We start from the raw sequence: 23,718 nt of genomic DNA on the forward strand, positions 1-23,718 counted from the left end.
GTGTGTGCCACTTAAAAGGTGCTCAAAGAATAAGGGATGTTAGTACATTTTCCCCCACCTTTCCTGGCCGGTACTCATTGCCTGGGGGCTCAGCGGGAGCCGCGTGGGGGCGGGGGGGTGGAGAGTGGGGAAGGGATGGAGCCTCGCCCAGTGCTTTCGCCTCCTCAGCGAGCTCCCCCGGCCCGGCTGGGTTCAGGAGTCCCTCGGGGCCGCCGGGGCGGGCTGGAGGCCGGGAGCGGGCGGTCGACGCATCCGCCGCCGCCGCCGCCGCCGCCGCCGCCGCCGCCGCAGGAGGCGGAGCGCTGCACCTGGCGGCCGGTCCTCGGCGCCCGGCCCTGAAACGGGTCCAGCCGGTAGTGAGCAGCGGCGACTGTGAGGCCCGGGCCGGGGAGGAGGAGGAGCCGCAGCGGGAGAGAAGGTCGCGCCGGCGGGAGCGCTGGGCCCTCCGCCTCCGTGGCCCCACCCGGTCCGCATCCCTCGCCGCGCCCCGCCCAGCCCGCCGCAGCCCCCAAGGAGCGCGCGAGCAGCCCGGGATGGTGCGCGCTGCCCCGACAGCCGCCTCCCCGGGGCCCCGAGCCACCGCCCCGTGCTCCGGGGACAGGGTTCCCCGCGCCCCGCGCAGCTGAGCGCTGCCGCCGCCGCAGCAGGTGAGTCGGGCCCGGAGTGCGGAGAAGGGGCTCGCAGACCCGCCCTGGCCTCCCCCGCCCCGGACGGGCCCAGCCGGAGGGCGGGGAGGCACCTCAGCAGCGCACACCTGCTACCGGGAAAGGGGCTTCGTGGCCGGGGCTCGGAGACGAGCGTGCGCCGCTGTCTCTGCTCCGGGCCTCGCTCACTCGCCGCTCCCTCCCTCCCTCCCCCGGCTTCCGTGTCGGGTGTCATCTTTGTGGGGTGCTGGGGGAGGCTGCCGCCTGCGCCCCCAGCGTGCCGGGTGCTGGCAGCACTTCCGCAAACGTAATTGGAGTCGGGAAAACAAAGGCGCTGCCCAGGGAGCCCTCGCCGGGCGCCCGCAGCTGCTGCCGCGGGTGGGGACGGGGGGACGGGGGTGCGGGGAGGCGCAGATGCCCGGGTCCTCCTCCACCCAGGCCGACCTGCGCCTTCGCTGTAAACATCCCTGGGAGAAAGGAGGAGGTGAGAACCTCCACACAGCCCCAGTGACAAGGACGTGGCCAGTTGTGTGGCAGGAGGAGGAAATTGACAACGTCTGCCCTCCCAGGTGAATAAATACAGAAAAAAAAAAAACCTCTCCCCTGCCTGCCGCCATCCTAGCAGACATCCCCCTCTTCGTGCTTTACTTCCACTTGGTCTAACAGGTCTCTGGAGCCCTTTTGAGATACTACTGGGGGTTGCTAGTCTTTCTGAGTCATATTTATTGCCCATAGAGCAATTTTCCTGCAAATTTAGGTAAGATGGCAGAAAATTACAAACGCAACTTTCCCCCTCATTAATCCCATCCCCACAGGGACAGACAGGTGGGTTAATTGCCCTTATGCATTCGCAACCACCGACTTTTCTTTTCATCCAAAAAGATTGAATAAGCACCTCACAGAACTACTGGAACACATACCTTGCTTATTAGTGTGCAAAAGACTTAAAGAGTTGAAGTTGTAATCTCAACTGGTATCTGAATAGCTGTGTGTCCTTGGGCATGTCACATCTTCCTGTTTTCTCACATGGAAAAGAGGATGGTTGGATAGTATAGTGGCCAAAATTTCCCCTAATCCTTCTAGAAGTGCATGATTTTCTAGAAATCTAACCTCTTAAGTATAGATAAATGTGAAGGGTAGGTGGACATACAGTTGACTAAAATATGTAATAAAAGGAGATGTGTACTTGGTAGGTCCTTTCCCCAAGTCGTGGGCACTAGCCAGCTAAAAGTGTATGCATCTGTTTTAGCCTTGTTAAGTGAAAGAGGATAGGATCCTCTTCTTTGAGAAGCATGGCTTTTGATACGTCAAGCTGCTAGCAGAGGTGGAGGATGTTGTCAGTTATTTAGTGGTAGTCAGATGGCTTATATTTATCACAAGGTGTAAGTAAAATTTAGGATTGCTTAGGGGAAGGATGGGACATTGTTAATGAGCCCAATGCAAGATGCTCTGGGGAAATAGGAGGAGAGAGCATCACTTCAATAATGCATTAAAGCTACTAAGTAGTTGTGTGTCCTTTACGTTTACAGCAGTTTATTTCTAAGGCACTTTCCATGTCTATACAAATATAAAAGCATGAAGGCAAATAAAACACAAAGACAAAAACCAGAGTTCACAGGTATTTTGTGGTGTTGAAAGTATGGGATCACCAATTCCATCATATATGGTGTCTGGATTATTAACAGTATTAAGGCATTTTTAAAGTACTTATTATGTTCAAGACACCATCTTAAACATTTAATATTTAAATCTCTGTAAGATAAGTATTTCCCCTAGTTCTGTGCATGACAAAAGGGAAGCTTAGAAGGGTTAAGCAACTTACACAAACCGCATAATCAGTAAGAGGTAGAGTTAGATTTGACCTCATGTTTCTGACTCCAAAGCCCAGGAAATTTCCACATGGTGTCCCTCACTAATCAGAACCCATTAAGTCTCTCCACCTATGCAGATGCCTTCCTTAGCTTCTTGCTCTTGAAAATTAACTTCATTTCAATGTACATGTATTACTTATGTTAACATTTAGCCATGTAGGGTAATTTATGTATTTATTATGTATGTATATTAATGTGTGTATGTTTACCATTTTGTCCTCACCAGTTACAGATTGAAGGCAATATGAAGCTGACAGGTTTTTTTTTTTGTTTTACTTCCTTTGACAGTAAATCTTAATTTGGCAATCTCATTGTAGGGAAAGGAAGAAATGCAATAAATGTGTGTCTGCTAGCTATTTTGTACATTGGCTGAAAAATCAAGATGCTGTATATTAAATGAAAAAAATGGCCAGGCAACGTGGCTCATGCCTGTAATCCCAGCATTTTGGGAGGCCGAGGCAGGTGGATCACAAAGTCAGGAGTTCAAGACCAGCCTGGCCAAGATGGTGAAACCCCATCTCTACTAAAAATACAAAAATTAGCTGGGTGTGGTGGTGGGCACCTGGAATCCCAGCTACTCGGGAGGCTGAGGCAGAGAATTGCTTGAACCAGGGAGGCAGAGGTTGCAGTGACCTGAGATCACACCACTGCACTCCAGCCTAGGCAACAGAGCGAGACTCTATCTCAAAAAAACAAAGAAAGAAAAAACAAGCTTCAGAAGAAATTTATATACATTTGTTTAAACCTGCATACAGGCACACATATACCTTTTGTCCCCAAACTGTTGACAGTAGCTTTTTTTCTTTTTTTTTTTAAGACGGAGTCTCGCTCTGTCGCCAGGCTGGAGTGCAGTGGCTCGATCTCGGCCCACTGCACCCTCCTACTCCCGGGTTCAAACTATTCTTAGCCTCCTGAGTAGCTGGGATTACAGGCGCATGCCACCATGATCAGCTAATTTTTGTAGTTTTAGTAGAGATGGGGTTTCATCATGTTGACCAGGATGGTCTCCATCTTCTGACTTCGTGATCGCCCCACCTAGGCTTTCCAAAGTGCTGGGATTACAGGCATGAGCCACTGTGGCCAGCCGACAGTGGCTATCTTAAGGAAGTGAGACAAAATGGAGAAAAGAGGATGTTTTTGCTTTTTACCTTATAAAGTTATGTTTGGGCTTAAAATTTTGTTTTTGGAACAAGCATGTGTTATCTTATTATATAAACTAAAAAGGAAGAAGACTAGAATTAATTGACTTTATAACAATCCAAAGTAAGATAAAATTGAATGTGCCTAAACTCTAATGTTAGGAAAGTGAAATGAGACTCAGGAGATGAAAGTGAAAGGTGGCATACTGAGAATTGGGGGGCAAAGGGTATAGAGTCTCAGGTGACTGGCTTTTCCTTTTTCTAACAGTAACTGTAGCATATTCTACAACTCCTCAGTTTTCCTCCTCAATAAGAATGCTTTGGAGCATACACAATTTATCTGCTTGATTAGGGGTGATAAGAATTTCTTTCTTCCTGGTCTTGCTAGTGGTGGCTGTCTTTGGACGCATGATTGTTCTGTACAGAACAATCTGGTAGAAGGTAGGAGTTGGAGAAACCAATTTACCTGCTGTGTCATCTCATGAAATTATGGTATTCTGGATGAGTTTAGGTGTAATTATTTTTAGTAACAATTTAGGAGCAGCGGGTTATCAAGTTAATCTAATCTGATGCATATGTACTTGTTAAATGCCATCCCACAGTTCTATCAAATTCTGTGTAAAATTAACTAAAACCACTGCTTAGAATCCTTAAAAATTAATAGATTTCCCTGCCCAGACTTAGAAATCCAGAGCCGTAATACATTCAGACTTTTCAGAATCAAGAAAACACCTGCTTAAACTTGGTTAATTATCATTGTGGTAGTAGGTAATCTTAAGAAAGAGAGAATTGTAAAAGTATTTTACAGAAGAGATATTCTCACAATTTTAGGTATTAGCCAACATTTCATTTTAGGTTCTAATTATGTTTTAGGCAGAAGGAAATCTCAATCTTTTAATTTAGGAAACTTTGTTTAATAAGTTATCTTTAAAGGCAGAAATCAAGTGCAGAGTCCTACCCTAGTACAAAGCCAGTTTGGGTAAAATTTGTTTCTCAAACTCAACTAACATGGCATTTCTCTGGGCACAGCATTTTTGATTCCTGGGAAAAGCAAACAAACACATCTGATGTGAATTCTGTGTGGGGCAATGAAAACACCTTAATGCCTCCACCAAGAACATTCCCTTTGAGTTTATAATTCCTCCGTGTTTAATTATCCAACATTAGCTATCTGTTCCCATTTACTCTACTGGCATTTTGGGGGTGAGAGGGGCTTGTGTCAGCCTGATTTGTTTTCCTGAATTCTGAATGATACATTATCCAGTACTTAACCCCACTGCTGGATTCAGTAACATTTGCTTTGTAGCTGTTTTTGATTGCCCACATTTGGATGATATTTATTTACTGTTTTTGCAAAATGGCATTGTCTCAAGTTGGCTGGGCAACTTTTGGAAACTACCAGTCATTTGTTCAGACAAGTGATGTTTGATTTGTTGGTGCAGAGGCCAAAACAGAAAAGCCAAACAAATAATAAATAATTACAAACATGGAACACTTAAACCTTAAGTCTATATATATATTTTTTAATTTATTTATTATTATTATACTTTAAGTTGTAGGGCATAACGTGCAGGTTTGTTACATATGTATACTTGTGCCATGTTGGTGTGCTGCACCCATCAACTCGTCATTTCCATCAGGTATAACTCCCAATGCAACCCCTCCCCCCTCCCCATGATAGGCCCCGGTGTGTGATATTCCCCTTCCTGAGTCCAAGTGATCTCATTGTTCAGTTCCCACCTGTGAGTGAGAACATGCGGTGTTTGGTTTTCTGTTCTTAAGTCTATATATTAATATGTGCCTGCTATAGATACTGGTTGCTACATTACGGCTTTAAAAAGAGCACACCCTCCCGAACCCCCACCTCTACCTCAGCACCAACAAAAACTACATCCCAATGTTGTATGTGTTCAAAGTAGCCTCTGTCTGCCTTGATCCATTATGATGTAAATCTAGCTGAGCCACGTGTTCATGACTGTGTTGAAGAGATGTGAGTGAGAGTTCTGTATTACCTTGTGACCTGGTGGTCCTGCTGCATTTTAGAATGGGAGGGGTGGGATAGAATGCGAGAGAATAGGGCAAAAATGGGAAGAAATTTAGCCGGTTTTTAAACCATGTTCAAGAGATGTGGAAAAAATTGAATTAAGGGGGGCAGAGATGGCTTTCTTTGACATTCGTTGTGGAGCATGTTTTAGAATGAGAGACCAATTCAGGAAACATTTGGCAAGTACAAAACAGGAAAGTCCAACTCTGAATGACTCTGAGGAAATGTTTGGAAGCATTTTGATCTGAGACCAAGAGTGGGATGGGGGAAAGAGAGGGAAAGACAGGGACACTATGAATCAGCAGTGGGCAGAGGGAGCTCTGGTGTGTGGCTGTGAGGAGGATAAAAAGGAGGCACTGGTGCTGCCTGAACAAGCCCGATGTGTGGGTTAACCGTGCCAAAGGAAAGTGAGTGACGAGCCTGGACTGGTAGTTAGCAGTCTGTGTTGGTTATGTAGAGAGACCTTCCTCCACAGGCAGGTGCACTCCACTCTGCACGGGGTCTGCTCTCTCTGAGCTCCAATAAACCAATGTACCGTCAGCCCTGCTATACTGTGGGGTGAAGAGGAGAGACATGGCAGGTAGGGCCCAGGATTCCAGGAAAAACTGAGCACTGGAGCAGTGGCAGGAGTGAGTCTCTGTGAGTCATGCTGGGAATTCATAACTGTTCAGGGCACTTTTAGGGACAAAGTTAAAGTAGAACATACTTGGCCTCAAGGTACACACGTTTCTGTCATGTAGAGCAAAGGAAGAAGCCACCACACAAAACACATAAAGCAGAATCATACAAAGTGACATGCATGCTGCCTGTGACTTTTAAGGAGTACTGTGTTCCTGGGGCCTATCTGGCGGGTGGGGTGGTGGGGGGAGAGAGAGCATCAGGATAAATAACAAATCATGTGGGGCTTAATACTTAGGTGATGGGTTGGTAGGTGCGGCAAACCACCATGGCACACGTTTGCCTATGTAACAAACCTGCATGTCCTGCACATGTATCCTGGAATATAAAATAAAGAAGTGCTGTGTTCTTGATGAACATGCTCCAATTCAGCAAAGGCAAGCTTCTTTAGCTATCATAGAGTGCCTTTCTTAATTCTATTTCAAAATCATGCCTGTGCAATTGTGTTTAACTAATGAACAAATATGCCCCAATTCACATTTATAAGGGAGTTTAAATAAAAGACTTTATTATCGTTCTTTTGAATGAGTAAACATGACACATGTTTCAATTTTATTTTCTGTGTAATGAGGCTCCCTGCTAAAGGTGTGTATGTCTTTTAAGAGTGTCTCGAAGTCCTTGTGACAGTCCCTTTCAATTGTGTATACTGAGAAGCACAAGGCATTAGATGAATGATCAGACCTCAATTTAATAACTCTCTATAGTTTTTCAGGAACTCCTGGAACAAGGACATCCCAGTTGTCACTCAAATGTTTTATATTTAAAATAATTCCTTTTTAAGTGTATATTTTTAAAGTGATAAATAATAATTTTTTAAAAATCCAGCCAAGTAAAAGAAAAATATTAAATAGGTCCAAATTTTACTACTCAGAGATAATCCCTGATAACATTTTGGTATCATTTTCATCGAGTCTTTTTCTAAAATACATTTTATTTGAACCACATAGATTTACAAATATAAACTGTACTATATCTAGAGGTTTGTGTCCTGCTCTTTCATTTAACATGATGCATTTTCCCAAGTAGTTAAGTTCTATTTCCCATCATATGGATATAAGATTTTTTTTCTCTATAGCTTGTTTACCTATTTTCACTATAACTTATTTAACTGTCCTTATTATCGATCACTTACTTTGTTTCAGTTGTGATTATTGTGAAAACTGTTGCAATAAAAATCTTTACATTTAAGTCTTTGCTTTTCAGAAAGTTTATATTTTTACTCTCAGTAAATGACAGAGCCTGTCAATTCTCATACGCACCAGCATTGAATATTTCCATTTAAAAAATTATTGGTATGGTATGTATGTTCAAGTATCTATCTTTTTTATTTTTATTTTTTTACAGACAGGGTGTCTCTCAGTTACCCAGGCTGGAGTGCAGTGGTGTGATCCTCGTTCACTGCAGCCTTGAACTCCTGGGCTCCAGTGATTCTCCTGCCTTGGCCTCCTGAGTAGCTAGAACCACAGGTGTGAACCACCATGCCTGACTCATTATAAAAAAATTTTCTGACATGGGATCTTGCTTAACAGCCCATGCTGGTCTTGAACTCCTGGCTTCAAGCGGTCCTGCCACCACTGTCTCCCAAAGTGCTGGGATTACAGATGTGAGCCACTGTGCTCAGCCACTTTTTTCTTTTATGGGCTAAGTAATAAACCTTTTTCTGAAAGTAATTATATCATTAGAATTGATAGCTTATGGTAATTCTCAAGTTATCAGAACCCTAATAGCAAAATAAAACAATTTTAAATTACATATATGGGAATGTACTAAGGATATAAATTATTCTTTTAGACTGTAGCACATTTAGGGGATGTAAGTAAAAATAACTGATGATAGTCCAGGGCTACAGGAAAGTGTGTTATAAACCTTGAGATCTATATTCTGGTCTCAATTGTAAACTCATAAAAGTTCTGAGAAAGAAGCACCCACACATTTCTGTTTAAACTGCCTTGTGTATAGATTGTGCTTTCTTTAACCTTCTTAACTTCCTGAGTGTCTAATAGTGTTGAAATAGCCAAGTGATAGCAGCAATCTTGAATAAGCATTTATCAAGGACCCATTATAAATATGGTATTAATATAATGCATATACTAGAACTACAACCTAATGTTATATTACTAATACCCAGAGTTGTGCTTTTGTTTTTCATTATAATTCTTATTTTTCCAGTCTTATTTTTCTGTGTTCCTAGGATTTTTAGATTTTGGACTTATAATCCTATACTAATTGTATTTACCTAAGTTCTTTTCTGAAAAGATTGTGTATTTGTGTATAAAAGAGGGATTCACATAAGTAGGTATAAAAACAAAACAAACCTTTCAAATTGAATTGTAATTTTTTCTTTTAAAAAAGTGTATATTCAGTCTAAATTGTTTCTAAAGTATGACAAACTATAATTTATTGAGGAAATCTTTCTGTGAAACCTTAAATAACTGCTTTCAATCACCGAGCTTTTAAAAATCCTTTGTTTTATGCTATGAAAAGATAAGAAATCTGAGATTTCCCAAATTAGTTTCCTGACAAAGAAACAAATCTTGTGTATTAAAATAGTAGATAATTTTATATGGAGACAGCTTTCAAATGGTAAGTGTTAACTTGCTATGGCCTGTGATGGTGCTGATCAAGTTCGGGACTTTCTCTTTCCTCTCTTCTGCTAACGTCTCACCTGTCCTATCACTTATAAGGAATCTGAAGACACCATTTTAGTGTTACAGCATTCGCAGGCTCCCACATGTCATAGCTGTGCTTTTAGGGTGTCCTATCTGAGAAAATGCATAATGATAGAAAGCTAATAAGAATTGCATTAATGTTTATTAGAGAAATAAATGTATGATGGTAGCACCAATGTACATTTGAAAATCAGTTCAATGTATGTATTTAAGTGTGACATATAGTTAGGGCTATCAGAGAACCCTGGCAATAACTCCATGGTTCTCACATGTTGGAACCATTGCCCTGGAGGAAGCCAGTGGCTGGGGATCCCAGGCATGCTGCTGTGGCTCGCCGCTCTAGGGAAGTGAGTAGGTCCTGAAGCTCGGGGTGGGGGTGCCTTGGTGAGATGTGTTGCTGGCATCCCAGACTGAAAAGTAGGAAGAATTTCCTCTTAAAAAGTATGCACTCTGGGAGGTTGCAGTGTGCCAAGATCGTGCCATTGCACTCCAGCCTGGGTGATAGAGTGAGACTCTGTCTCCAAAAAAAACAAAAAACAAAAAAAGTATGTACTCTGTGACCCTCAGCTTCTTAGCACTGTTAGTTCAGTTAACTTGGGTACTCTTGCTATTTGTAATATTATTTCAATGGGGAAAGGGTTTTAAGTTTCAGTAATTGAAATACAGTGAATCTTGGAAACCTTGCCTTTTCATTAATTTGGTTACCCTGAACAAACAATTTTGTTGCCCCACCTGGCTACTGATACTTGTTTAGAAATAGATGAATGTACGTTACTGTCACAAAGCTTCTGTGACCCCCTTAAATCCCTACATTGTATTCCTTCTTAACAAATAAATGCAGAGTACCAGCAGCAAATTCAATTAATTTCACTTTGTATCTTGAACATCTATGGAATTCTTTTGTTGGAGAAACAAGATATAAATATCTTTTCTAAAAAAAAAATTTTTTTTTCACTCTGTAATGTGAACTGTTACTTGTTCCTCCTGCTGGGCTTGTTCTAAGACAGGAAGCTTATTTGAAAGGTAGAAGGAAATGAAGTTCTGGGGCCTGCTTCAAATTTATATTATAAATTATGCTATATTGGCACAATATTTAATCAGGAGTCTAAAACTAATAAATAGCAATCTGCTTCATGATGACTAATAAGGTCTGAAGAACTTAAATTATACATTTTTAATTGGCATTTAATTATTTTCTTCCACAAAGTGAAAGTGAAAATCTAGTTGGTCTTTATTACTAAAGCCACTTTTATGGTTATAAGCTATTTCCTCCAACCCTTATGAGATCAAAATAATTTGTTCCTTTTTCACCCTGTTAGCAGGTTGAAAGTAAATGTTAGAGAGGATTTCAGGTCCTTTCTTTCAGATTTATGATGTTACAAATATAAGTAAAATGTTTTAAATGAATAGTTATTTCTTTCCTGGAGATAATGAATTATCATTCCAGTCCATAATACAATAGTGTGTTCTCCAGTGAACCAGTGCCTCACAGCCCCCCATCAGGCTGTAGACATGAAAACAGACATGAGCATAAATTCATGAGCATAGATGGATAAAATGCTGGCCCAGTTCAAGGGTGGTGCCAAATAATTCTGGGAAAAGTGCTTTTGGCATAATTGCAAAGTAAGACCCAGAGTTTTAATGAAATAGCTGGAATAAAACTACAACTACCACCAACACCAAATGTTCATATGTTGCTTTTACATTAACAGAATTGCTTTCTCATACTTTATTTCATTTAAGCTCTAGAACCCTTCTGGGAGTTAACTGACTTAAGTTTGTATGGAAAAGGAGGCTTAAAGAGGCACTGATTTATCAAAGCCGGGGGACGAAACTGGGACTTCTTTTGACTCTACTTCCTAAAATTAATTTTTGATCATGTTAAACTTTAATAAACATTTATATATATATTGTCATCAGGTGCTTGTAAAAAATAAACAGTATTGAGGGCTTACAGGGGTAAAGGGCAATACGTTATGTACTAGATTCCTCCCTTGAGGGTTATACAGTCTTGTTGGGCAGATGAGATATCTGTAAAAAGATAGCAATAAAATTACCTATAAATCCTACAGTAGATGTGAGAACAATCTCTAGAAGTAGACGAAGGAGTCAGGAAAATGTTTCCAGTGTATTATATTTCCAGATGTTACGAAAGGTCCATTAGATATAGTGAATTCATAAAGTACTGTTTGTTCTGAAATGATGCCATCACAGGACTTCAGTACTGGATCATAAATGATAAGATCAGTACACCAAAATGAAAGTTCAGATGTTGGGAAATCCTTAGCAAGGTTGCAGTAGCAAAACCCTGCCATCTATTCATCCTTTAAGATTGGCTTGAGGCTCCACCCCAGAGACCCTCTGTGTACCTCACCTGCGCTTGCTCCTGTTTGAACATTGAGCACGGGGTGTTGTAATTGTGTGTGCCCCCGTCTTCTTCTCGCCTCTGGGTGTCATGACAGGGACTGTGTGGCCTCCAGCATGTGTCCTACCTACTAGAGGGTGCTCGATCTATAGCTGTAGGGTTTTTTTGGTTGTTCAAATGCATGTCTTTTTTTCAGTATAATTCCATTGTATTTTGTGTTCTGTCGTCCCTCAGCCTGGTATTCAAGGCCCTGTGCCGTCTGTTGCTGTCTGGGTGGCCTCATATGCCCTTTAGTCCTGGAATAAATCTTTTATGGATCCTCTGCTGCCTTTTCTTTCCTCTACCCTGGAATAGTTTTCCCACTCATCTTTGCCTAAGTGAATCCTGCCCATCTTTCAGGGTTCAGTTTAAGCCCTCATTTTCCTGACAACCCCTGTCTGAAGTATGGACACCCTACTTGGAACTCCGGAAGCATGCCTAATGTCCCTAATATCTTTTAGTTAATAAATTATATAGGATATGTGGCTTTTCTTCCATTATTCTGACTTTTCATTTAACCCTTTAGTGGTGGGTGTGTGGGGGTGTGTGTGTGTGTGTGAGTGAGAGAGAGAGAGAGAGGTATTTTAGGTTTATCTTGTCAATGACAAACCAAGTCTTTGAGGCCTAAGACCTAATTTTTGGCATCCCTGTCTCACAGTTATACAGTGCACTGAGAGTCAGACCTGCTAAGAGCAGCAATGTTACTCATTCCCTATGTGACTTTGGGCTGGTTATTTGCCTTCTCTCTGCCATAGGTTCCTCATCTGTAAAACTGAGAAAGTAATCATTTCCACCCCAGAGAACTGTTATGAGGATGAAATGAGGTAATGCATGCCAGGGTCATCGCAAGTGTTACTTAAGTGTTGTTGTAGTTGGTAATAGTATGATAGTATAGCCCACTGAATCCCTGTTAAAGTGCAAATATGTTGTTAAGATGGGGCAACCAAGGTTGTGGATCAGCTTTCCTGTGATCTAGCACTCAGGTTTTACTAGGAGCCTGAGAAGGTCCACCAGAATGACAAGAGTGGTTGGGCGCAGTGGCCCACAGCTGTAATTCCAGCACTTTGGGAGGCTGAGGCAAATGGATCACTTGAGCCCAGGAGTTCAAGACCAGCGTGGGCAATATAGTGAGACCCTGTCTCCACAAACAACTAAAAAGAATAGCCGAGTGTGGTGGTGTATGCCAATAGTCCCAGCTACTTGGGAGGCTAAGGTGGGAGGATCACTTGAGTCCAGGAGGTTGAGGCTGTGGTGAGCTGTGATTGTGCCACTGCACTCCAGCCTGGGGGACAGAAGGAGACCCTGTCTAAAAACAAAAAGGAAAAAAAAGAATGACAAGGGTGCCAGGCTTTAGTTGCTGGGAGGAGTTTCAATCCCAATGGAATGCTGCTAGTAGCAGCTCTGGGGAGCTCGTGGGCAGTGCTGAGTGCCTGGAGGGCTGAAGCTGGAAACTGGGCTGACAGGACTCAGACTAGTTTTGTTTCTTTCATCATTTGGCTTTGCCATAAAGGAACCATGTCAAAATACTCTGAAAGGAAAAGGAAGATTCCAAAATAGTCATTCATCTTTGCACAGACCAGTGCCCTTGTAGCCTATGTGACTGTTATAAAACTAACCTTATATATATTTTTCATGACATTGGCTAAATGTCTAGCAGATGCTAAAGCAATCCTGATGGAAAAATAAAGATCTATGGGAATTGACCTTGTACACTGTATCTCTGGAAGAAGCTCTATCCCAGAAGAAGCCGGGGGTTGAACTGAATGTTCAAGTGTGGTGTGTGAATATCTAGATTCTAATGCTCTTTTGCAGTGGTTTCCCTATGTCTATACTGGTCATAATTGCAGCAGTAGTTAAGAGTCCAGCTCTGGGACTCACGTTTCCCAAAGGCATTGAGAATGTTGGCCAATAACAGTTGACAAGACAGAGCTAGCTGCAAGGGTTTGAGAAGTCAATTTCCCTGCTTTGCAGCTTCAGTCCTCGTCACTAGGCAACACTGAGTTATGAAGGCCACGGCACAAGGAAGAGTGTCCCTTTTGTGGTATCCAGGGATTGTTTGCTCTCCATCACTGATAATTATATCACTGCTATGTTATAGCACACATTCTCATCTTGTTTGTAAACCTAACATTTGGCAATTATTCCAAATAATGTATTTGATCTCAGGGTTTCTTTCTTCAAAAGTTGAATCCGTTTTCATACTCTCATATATTTGTGGATAACTCGATATATGAGCAGTTTTGATTTAAATACATAATGAAGAAAGCTATCAGTTTTAAAAAGAATGATTTCATTGCCTCTCATCAATAATTCAGAAGTACCTGCTGCTTGAATGACTCAGTGTAGGTACTGGTACGATAGCTTTCCAGGTTTTAGAAGTCTGTGTTATATTTTCACAATAGTGGTATTGATTACTATCATTAGACTGTTCTAAGTGAGAAGACTTCTGCTTTCCTAAAAAGTAAACAAAGCCTTCCTTATCGGATTAGGATTAACTGCAAACCTGCAATAGAGAATATTTCCCAGAGAAGATCATAAGTTAATTGTGTATATAACTAGAAATGTCTTCTTAACTCTGTGTTTTCAAGTTTTTTTTTTAATGTTAAGACTCAGACATTAAAAACAAAATATTAACTGAATTGATTCATGTTCATTGCTCACTGTCTTAGTTTGCTCAGGCTGCTATAACAAAATACCATATATAGACAGGGTTGCTTGAACCACAGTTTATTTCTCACAGTTCTGGAGACTGAGAAGTCCAACATTAGTAGGCCCTGTTCCTGTTGAGGGCCCTCTTCCTGGCTACCAGATAGCCACCTTCTTGCTATGTGGGTAGAGAGAGAGTTGCCTCCTCTTATAAGGGCATTAATCCCATCAGAAAGGTCCTATCTCATGACCTCTTCTCAACCTAATTACCTCCAAATGGGGCTACCTCCAAATACCATCATACTGGGGTTTAGGGCTTCAACTTATTAATTTTGGAGGGGCTGCAGACATTCAGTCCATATCAACCTCTCAATAAACAAAATCTCCTTTCACTTTATAAACAGATTGTCTCATCCAGCATATAAATATTTTTACTACTCTTTGTATTTGTTCTGTCATTCCTTATGACAAATTAAATATAATCCACTTCAACCAAAGATGCTCTACATTGGGATATACTTGTTTTTGGTTTCTTTTTGTCCCTGATCCTGTGGTTACACTTTATTTATTATGCTTTATTTCATAACTGTGTTTATAATGTGATTTCTCCATGATTTGGTTCCTTTTCACCAAAATCTAAGTATGACCTGAACATATTGAGTAAAAAAAAATAATGTCCTGGATTTAAACAGTTTTTGTTTGTCTTTTGATATTTGAAATTCATATAAAAGTTACTGAGTATGACATTTATATATGAGATACTGAATGGCATTACAGAAACATTTCCATAACGACTTTGAATTTGTTGATACTGTGAGAACTACTTAACATCTGGACTTATGTAACCAGAGAAGCCTTGTGTAACCTTATGATACTAAAAAATCATTTGCATAAGGTGGAGAGGAAAGAATATTTTGGGAGAAAGTCACTCATCAAGGTTTACATCAATATTTTAATGTAAGATATTTCCATTTTTGAATCAGCACATGGGCATCAGTTCTTCATCATCACTTGGACAATTCAGGAAATTATGCCTGTTAAAGAGGACTTTGTGTCCTTCTCTGATCTACCTGGTAAAGATTCAGCAGATGATTTGTGTAGAATAATTAATTAAAGTCCACTCTAAGGCCCCTAATTAGAATTGATACAGTCAGACATTCTGTACAACTCTGAAAAATATTTAGTTAGTGATAGAAGGGTGTTAGTATTTGGCTTTAATGTCATTTGTAAAGACAAAACTCACATGACTGCATATTTCTTTCTTAGTTTTCATTTTTAAAATGAGAGTTATAGATGTATGAAGTTAAAAAAAATGAACATGTTTACAAGGTTTATTACAAACCAAAACAAAAAACAGACTTCTGTGCTCTTTTTATTTCTCCTCCCAGAGGCAACTACTTTTTCTGCAATTATTTTGATATTCACCTGTCTATTTATTTGAGACATGTCTCGCCCCAGGCTGAGTGCAGTGGTATGATCATAGCTCACTGTGTCCTGGGCACCTCAGCCTCCCAGGTAGCTAGGACTGCAAGCATGTACCACCATACCCAACTAACTTAAAAAAAAATTTTTTTTTTAGAGATGGGATCTCGCTAAGTTGCCCAGACTGGTTTTGAATTCCTGACCTCAATTGATCCTCTTGCCTTGGCCTCCCAAAGTAGTAGGATTATCACCTGTATGTCTTTAAATAAAATTCTTGTATCTGTATTTCTTGACTTTAATTTTATTTAAAGACACTAGATAACGTCTAGTGTCTTCCCACTATGCAAGAAACCGAGTTAACTCTCTCTTCTGCTCCTGACTCTCTAATGAGAAAGTCCAGCTTTCTCATTACTTTGACTTTCCAACGTAGCTATAAGGCAATTTTGGTTAGTTCAGTATTCATGTTTGCATTTGTATGATTGTGTGATCGTAACAGAGACATGCAGTAAACTGCATTTTTTTTTCTTTTTCTGTGCAACTCTGTTTTCTTGTAGTGTTCTATTTAACTTTCTCTGTATTTATCAGTTATTCATCCCTGAATGTTTCACCAGCCATCTAAATTTCCTCTTAGGACTTTCAGGTGTATTGGTATTCTACCAGTGTCATTTTCCTGACGGTCTCTCCTGAAACCTTCAGTCCTGTTCCCACTACACTGGTTGCCCTTGTGTCTGGTACAAAGCTGTCATCCTGGGATCTCCAGTTCTGTCATCCCTGTATTCCCATTGCTTCTCTCCCATGTTAGATCTCTTATTTCGTATATCCCATGTCTGTCTTTTGCTTGATTTATCCTTTTGTTCTGGTGGAACACAACCTGAGAAAGGGTACATAAGAGATAAATTTTGTGAGAAATTGAATGCGTAAAATGTCTTTATTTCACCCATAAACTCAAGTAATAATTTGGCTACATATAGATTGTGATGTTGTTGAGATATCTGAAGCCATTCTCATTCCTGATCCTTATTATGTGAAATATTTTATTCTTTGAAAGTTTGTAAGGTAATTCGTTTATCCTGGTATTCTGAAATGTTGATGATGTGCTTTGTCTTGTGTCTACTTTTATCCATTGTGTTAGGTACTAGGTGGGTCATTTCACTTAGACAACTCTTATCTTTCAGTTTTGAGGCATTTTCTTGGAATTTTAAAGTTTTCTTCCCTTAATTTTTTTCTGTTTTTCCTTCTTGGAGTTATTATTTTCTAGATGTTCGACTTCCTGGGAGATGCTGTATCTGTCTAATTTTTTTTCTCCTATTTTCATCTCTTTTTTCTTCATATTAAGTTCTTTTGTTGTAGAATACTATAGTTCATTGAGTTTTTACAAAGTGAACACGTCATGAAATAAAGCCCTAGATAAAATATGTTATCAGCACCCCAAAATTCCTTCTAGTCACTGTATCCCTTAAGGGTAACCCCTATCCTAACTTCTTTTAATTAAACTTTATTTTGAGATCATTGTGGATTCACATATAGTCGTTAGAAATTAACAGAGCCATGTCCTATGTATCCTGTACCCCCTGACTTTTCCCCAGTTATAACATCTTGCAAAACTATAGCACAATAGCACAATTGACATTGAGGCAGTCAAGATACAGAATATTTCTCTCTGTCGCCACCAAGGTCCCTCATGTTGCCCTTCTATAGCCACCTCTACTTCCCTGCTGTCCCCACTCTCTAGTGAATTCCTGGCAATCACCTGTCTGTCTCTATTTCAATGATTTTGTCATTTCAAGAATGTTATATGAATAGAATCATACAGTATGTAATGTTTTGAGATAGGATTTTTTCATTCTTTATAATTATCTGGAAATTTATCCAGATTATTGCATGTATCAGTCATTTGCTCCTTTTTATTGCTGCGTAATATCCCATAGTCAAGCTGTAGTACAATTTGTTTAGTCCTTCCGTCCTTTGAAGAGCTTTTGGGTTGTCTCCACTTTTTGGCTATTATGAAGAAAGCTGCTGTAAACATTTATGCACGGGATTCTGTGTGAAAATAAGTTTTCATTTATCTGGAATAAATTCCCAGAAGTATAATTACTGGGTTGTATTGTAATCATGTATTTAGTTTTATAAGAAACTGCTAAACTGCTTTCTAGAGGGGTGTACGATTTTACATCCCCACCCACAGTGTATGAGTAATTTGGTAGTTGTGCCTCCTTATCAGAATTCAGTGTTATTCCTATTTTTATTTTAACAGTTCTTATAGACGTGTGGTGATATAGCATCATGGTTTTAATTTACATTTCCCTAATCATTAATGATGTTGAACATCTTTTCATTTGTATCTATGCATCTATATATCCTGTCTCTCCTCTTCAGTGAAATGTCTCTTTATGTCTTTTGTCCATTTTCTAATTGGATTGTTTGTTGAGTTTGGAGAATTCTTTATATATTCTAGAAACGAATCCTTCACTGGATTTGTGGTTTCCAAGTATTTTCTCACAGTCTGTAGCTTGTGTTTTCATCCTCTTTGCAGGGGCTTTTGTAGAGCAAAAGTTTTAAATTTTAATGAAGTCTAACATTAGTTTTTCCTTTTATGGATCATGTTACTGGTGTTAAGTCTAGAAACTCTGCCTAGCACTAGAGGCTAAAGATTTTCTTATTTTTTTTTCTAAATGTTTTATAGTTTCAAATTGTATAGTTAAGTTAATGATCCATTTTGAGTTAATATTTGTATAAGGTGTAAGACTTAGGTTGAGGTTCATTATTTATTTATTTTTTTTCAGACGCAGTTTCACTCTTATTGCCCAGGCTGGAGTGCAGTGGCTCTATCTCGGCTCACTGCAACCTCTGCCTCCCAGGTTCAAGTGATTCTCCTGCCTCAGCCTCCTAAGTAGCTGGGATTACAGGCGCCTGCTACCATGCCCAACTAATTTTGTATTTTTAGTAGAGACGGGGTTTCTCCATGTTGGTCAGGCTGGTCTTGAACTTCTGACCTCAGGTGATCCGCCTGCCTTGGCCACCGAAGTGCTAGGATTACAGGCGTGAGCCACCATGCCTGGCCGAGGTTCAGTTTTTTGCCCATGGATGTCTAATACCTCAGCACCATTTGTTGAAAGGTTACCTTTCCACCATTGAATTGTTTTTGCATCTTTGTTTAAAAATAGTTGGCATATTTGTGTGGATTTGTTCTGGGTTCTCTATTCTGTTACACTGATCTGTGTATCTGTCCTTCTGCTAATACCACACGGTCTTAATTAATGCATAGCTATATAATCTTTTTCAAAACTGCTTTAGCTATTCATTTCTTTCCTTTTCTGTATAAATTTTAAAATCTTGTCTATATCTACAAAAATATGTTGCTGAGATTTTGATAGGAGTTGTGTTAAACCTGTATATCAATTTGAGGAGAACTGAAATTCATAAACATGGATCCATTTATTTAGCTCTTTGATTTCTTTCATCAGCATTTTATGGTTTTCAGCATAAGGCCTTTTACACATTTTTTAAATTTATACCCAAGTGTTTCTTTTTTAAGCAGTTGTAAATGGTGTTATAATTTTGGTGTCCTTGTGTTCATTGCTAGCATATAGAAATACAATTAATTATTGTATGTTTATCTTGTATCCTGTGAACTTGCTGAACTCACTTATTAGTTCTAGAAGTTTATAGGTTTCTTGGGATTTTCTGCCTAGTCATGTTAACTGCAAATAGGGACAGTTTCTTCGTTTTTGATCTGTACGTCTTTTGTTTTCTTTTATTTCCTATTGCACTGGTGAGAACTTCCAGCATTGTATTGCATAAGAATGATGAGAACAGACAGTCTTGCCTTGTTCCCTATCTTAGAGAAAAAGCATTCAGTCTTTCACTATGGAGTGCAGTGTTACCCATGGGTTTCCGTAGGTGATCTTTATCAAACTGAGAACATTCCCCTCTGTTCCTATTTTTCTGAGATTTTTATCTCAGAACCTATTTTCTGAGACTTTTTCTGTGGTATTTGGCTGCAGTTGAAGTTATTATCTAAATGAATATTTAATTTTATCAAATGTTTTTCTGTATTGATTGGTAAGCTCAAGTAATTTTTCTTCTTTAGCTTATTAACATGGTAGATTGAATTGACTGACTTTCAAGTATTACATCAGCCTTGTATTTCTGGAATCAACCACACTTGGTCATGGTGTATAATTCTTTTTATATGTTGCTAAATTCTCTTTTCTAATTATTTTCTTAAGGGTTCTTGTATTTAGATTTACCAGGGATATTAGTGGTTTTCTGTTTTTTTGGACAGTCTTTTTTCTGGACATAGTATTTTGCATTAACAATTCTTTTCTTTTAGCACTTAAAAAAAAATTGTGCCACTTCTGGTATCTGTGGTTTCTCAGAAATCTGCTATCATTTCAATTGTTTTTCTCCCATCAGTACGTTGTGTCTCTCTGCTTTCAAAATTTTTTTCCTTGCCTTTAGTTTTCAGAAGTTTGACTATGATATGTTTTGGTGTGGGTATTTTGTTTTAGGTTTATCCTGTTGGGATTGCTCAGTTTCTGGAATCTGTAGGTTTATGTCTTTTGCCAGTTTGAGAAGTTTTCAGCCTTTACTTCTTTGACAACTTTTTCACCCCCTTTTTTTCTCCTCACCTTCCAGAACTATGATGACATGAACATTAGATCTTTAGTTACAGTCTCATAGGTCCTTAAGCCTCTTTCAGTTTATTTTCTCTCTGTTCAGATTGTGTAATGCTTATTGTTCTGTATCCCAATTCACTCATTAATCCCTCTGTCCCCTCCATTCTGCTATTAAGTGCATCCATTAAGATTTATTTGGTTATTGTATTTTCCAGTTCTAAGTTTTCCATTTTTTTCTTACATTTCTTTGCTGAGACTTTCTATTTTTTGATTTTGTTTCAAGCATGTTTATAATTGCCTATTTAAGCATTTTTAGGATGGCTTTTAAAAAATATTTCAAATTCAGGAGGCACAATGCATGTTTGTTACATGGGTATATTGTGTAGTGGCGGTGATTGGGCTTCTAGTGTACCCATCACCCAAATATTGAACATTGTACACAACAGGCATTTTTTCAGCCCTCATCCCCTTTCCATTCTCCCCATTTTTGGAGTCCCCAGTGTCTATTATTTCCAAATGATGGTTGTTTTTAAAATGGATGTCATTCCTGTCATCTCAGTGTTGGCATCCATTGATTGTCTTTCTCCATTCAATTTGAGATCTTCCTGGTTCTTGGTGTGATGTATGATTTTTGATTGAAAGCAAGACATTTTGGGTATTATTTTATGAGACTGTGGATCTTATTTAGACCTTCTGCTTTAGCTGACTTTTTCTGAAACTGCTCTGGCAAGAGAGGGGAGGATGCTGCCTTATTACTGCCAGCTGGAGGTAGAAGTCCAAGTTCCTCACTCAGCCTCTCTGGATACCTGAAGGTGAAAGACTTTTTGTTACTGTGAAGTGGAGATGGACATTTCAGCTCTCCAGTAGGCCTCCTCACATGGCCTTCAGTGACACCCATTGAGAGTGAGGGGTGGACCTCCTTATTGCTGGCCAGTAGTAAAAGTCCCAATTCTCTAACTCCTGACATTACCCCAGTGGGGAAAGGTAAGGGTGCCTTGTTATCAACAGGTGAGTTGGCAGTCCAGGCTCCCCATGTAATCTCCACTGATACTGTGGCCTCATTACTGCCTAGCAGGGATGAAAGTCCTTGCTCCTTTATCTTCTCTGATCCCACCTCAGTTGAGGGATTGGGGGTTTCCCATTATAGCCTGGTGAGGGCAGAATTCTAGGCTCCCCGCTCAGCCTTTGATGGTGTGGGCGGGAGTGGGAATAGGGTTATGGTCATTTTTTCTGTGGTATTTGGCTGCAGTAGAAGTTATTATCTAAAGTTTTCTGACTTTCTAGACTGCCCCTTTCCTGGTTCATTAGATAGAGAGAGCAGACACTTGTTGGGGCTTTTTGTTTGCACCCATCTGCACCCATCAGTATTTCTTGGTTCTTCAGCTCCACTCATACCTGTGTTTTTCCTTGGGTACCAAGGTCCGTAGCTGGTCTGCCTTTTTTTGTCTATCTTTCAGAGTCTTCTATGTTTACTTTAAATATTATTGTCTATAGGTTTTAGTTGTACTTAGCAGAAGCGATAGAGAAAATTGTGTCTACTCCATCTTCTTGGAAGAGAAGTCTGCGACTTTTTTTTTTTTTTTTTTTGAGACAGAGTTTCACTCTTGTCACCCATGCTGGAGTGCAATGGTACAATCTTGGCTCACTGCAACCTCCACCTCCACCTCCTGGGTTCAAGCGATTCTCCTGTCTCAGCCTCCTGAGTAGCTGGGATTACAGGTGCTTGCTACCACGCCCAGCTAATTTTTGTATTTTTAGTAGAGATGGGGTTTCACCATGTTGATCAGACTGGTCTCGAACTCCTGACCTCAGGTGATCCACCTCAGCCTTCCAAAGTACTGGGATTACAGGTGTGAGCCACTGTGCCCTGCCATGTCTACCACTTTTAATACCATAACTTAGTTTTGCCTGCTTATTGTTTTTCCATAAGCAGAATCATGTGCTCAGTGATCTTTTGTTGTACAGTATCTTTGGATGGAAAAATCTACAATTTATGTATCTGCTTATGTAACTGCTCCCAGTTTTGAGCCATTAAAATTATTCTGCAGTGAATATGTTTATAGATGTCTTTCAGCGAACATATATGTCTTTTGGTTATCATAGGGTGTTACACTCAAGATTAGTAGCTATTTCCAGTTTTTAAAGTAGTGTATCAATTTACAGTCCCACCAGCAATCTGTGAGAGTTCTAATGCTCCACATCCTCATCAACTTTTGATATTACAGGTTGAGCATCCTTTATTTAAAATGCTTGGGAACAGGAGTATTTTGGATTTAGGATTTTTTCTAATTTTAGAATATTTGTTTTATACTTACGTTCAGCCTTCTAAATCCAAAAATCCAAAATGCTACAATGTGCATTTCCTTTGAGTGTCATGTTGGCACTCAGACATTTAGAGATGCTTATTTATTTATTTATTTGTTTATTTATTGAGACAGAGTTACGCTCTTTCGCCCATGCTGGAGGGCAGTGGCACTATCTCAGCTCACTGCAACCTCTGCTTCCTGGGTTCAAGTGATTCTCCTGCCTCAGCCCCCCGAGTAGCTGGGATTACAGGCATCTGCCACCATGCCCAGCTAATTTTTTTGTATTTTTTAATAGAGATGGGGTTTTGCCACGTTGGCCAGGCTGGTCTCGAACTCCTGGCCTCAAGTGATCTGCCTCCCTCGGCCTCTCAAAGTGCTGGGATTTCAGGTGTGAGCCACCATGCCCGGGCTCAATCTTTTTTATTTTAGCCATTTTTAGAGTATATTACATTATTGTATTCTGGTTTTAATGCTTTCACTGGTGATTTATCAAGTTGAACATCTTTTTACATATTTATTGGCCATTTGTATAGGCTCCTTTTGTGAGGTGCCTGTTCAAGCTTTTCCCTTATTTTTCCTATTGGGTTGCCTGATATTTTCCTACTGATTTTTTTTCTATTGATTTTAAATAATAAATTTTTGTGTATCTGGATACATTATTTTGTTATATATATATATATCACCAAAATATCTTCTCCCACTCTTTGACTTGCCATTTCAATCTTTAATGGTGCTTATGAAAAGAAATTCTTTTTTTTTTTCTTTTTGTTTTTTTGAGATGGAGTGTCGCTGTGTTGCCCAGGCTGGCCCAGGCTGGCCCAGGCTGGACAACAGAGTACAGTGGCGCAATCTCAGCTCACTGCAACCACCTCTGGGGTTCAAGTGATTCTCCTGCCTCAGCCTCCCAAGAAGCTGGGATTACAGGCACCCGCCACCTTGCCCGGCTAATTTTTGTATTTTTTAGTAAAGATGGGGTTTCATCACATTGGCCAGGCAGGTTTTGAACTCCTGATCTCAGGTGATCCTCCTAAAGTGCTGAGATTACAGGCATGAGCTACTGCGCCCAGCTGGAAATTCTTAATTTTAATGTAGTTCAATTATTTTTTCTTCCTTAATGTTTAGTATACTCTGTGTCTTATTTAGTAAATATTTTCCTATCTATAAGTCTTTAAGATATTTTTCTATGTTTTCTTCTAAAAGCTATCTTATTTAATCTTTTACTTTTAAATCTACAATTTATCTGGAATTGATTTTTGCATGTGATGTGAGATACATA

General features: G+C 39.9%; 1 protein-coding gene across 3 annotated transcripts in view; it reads left to right on the forward strand.

Annotated features, from left to right (window-relative positions):
- The first annotated feature begins 499 nt into the window (after positions 1–499).
- The window catches only part of LOC105468211 (major facilitator superfamily domain containing 6), an 87,318-nt gene continuing 64,099 nt past the window's right edge, over positions 500–23,718 (forward strand). For 2 of the 3 annotated variants that reach the window (XM_011718272.3, XM_011718269.3), the window contains exon 1: positions 500–647. The gene's annotated coding sequence lies outside the window, so the exon portion shown is untranslated. Of the gene's footprint in view, positions 648–1,073; positions 1,214–23,718 lie in introns of those variants that run through there. The other variant, XM_011718270.3, reaches the window with a different exon arrangement.

Source organism: Macaca nemestrina, chromosome 11 (assembly GCF_043159975.1).
Source record: "Macaca nemestrina isolate mMacNem1 chromosome 11, mMacNem.hap1, whole genome shotgun sequence".
Lineage (NCBI taxonomy): Eukaryota > Metazoa > Chordata > Mammalia > Primates > Cercopithecidae > Macaca > Macaca nemestrina.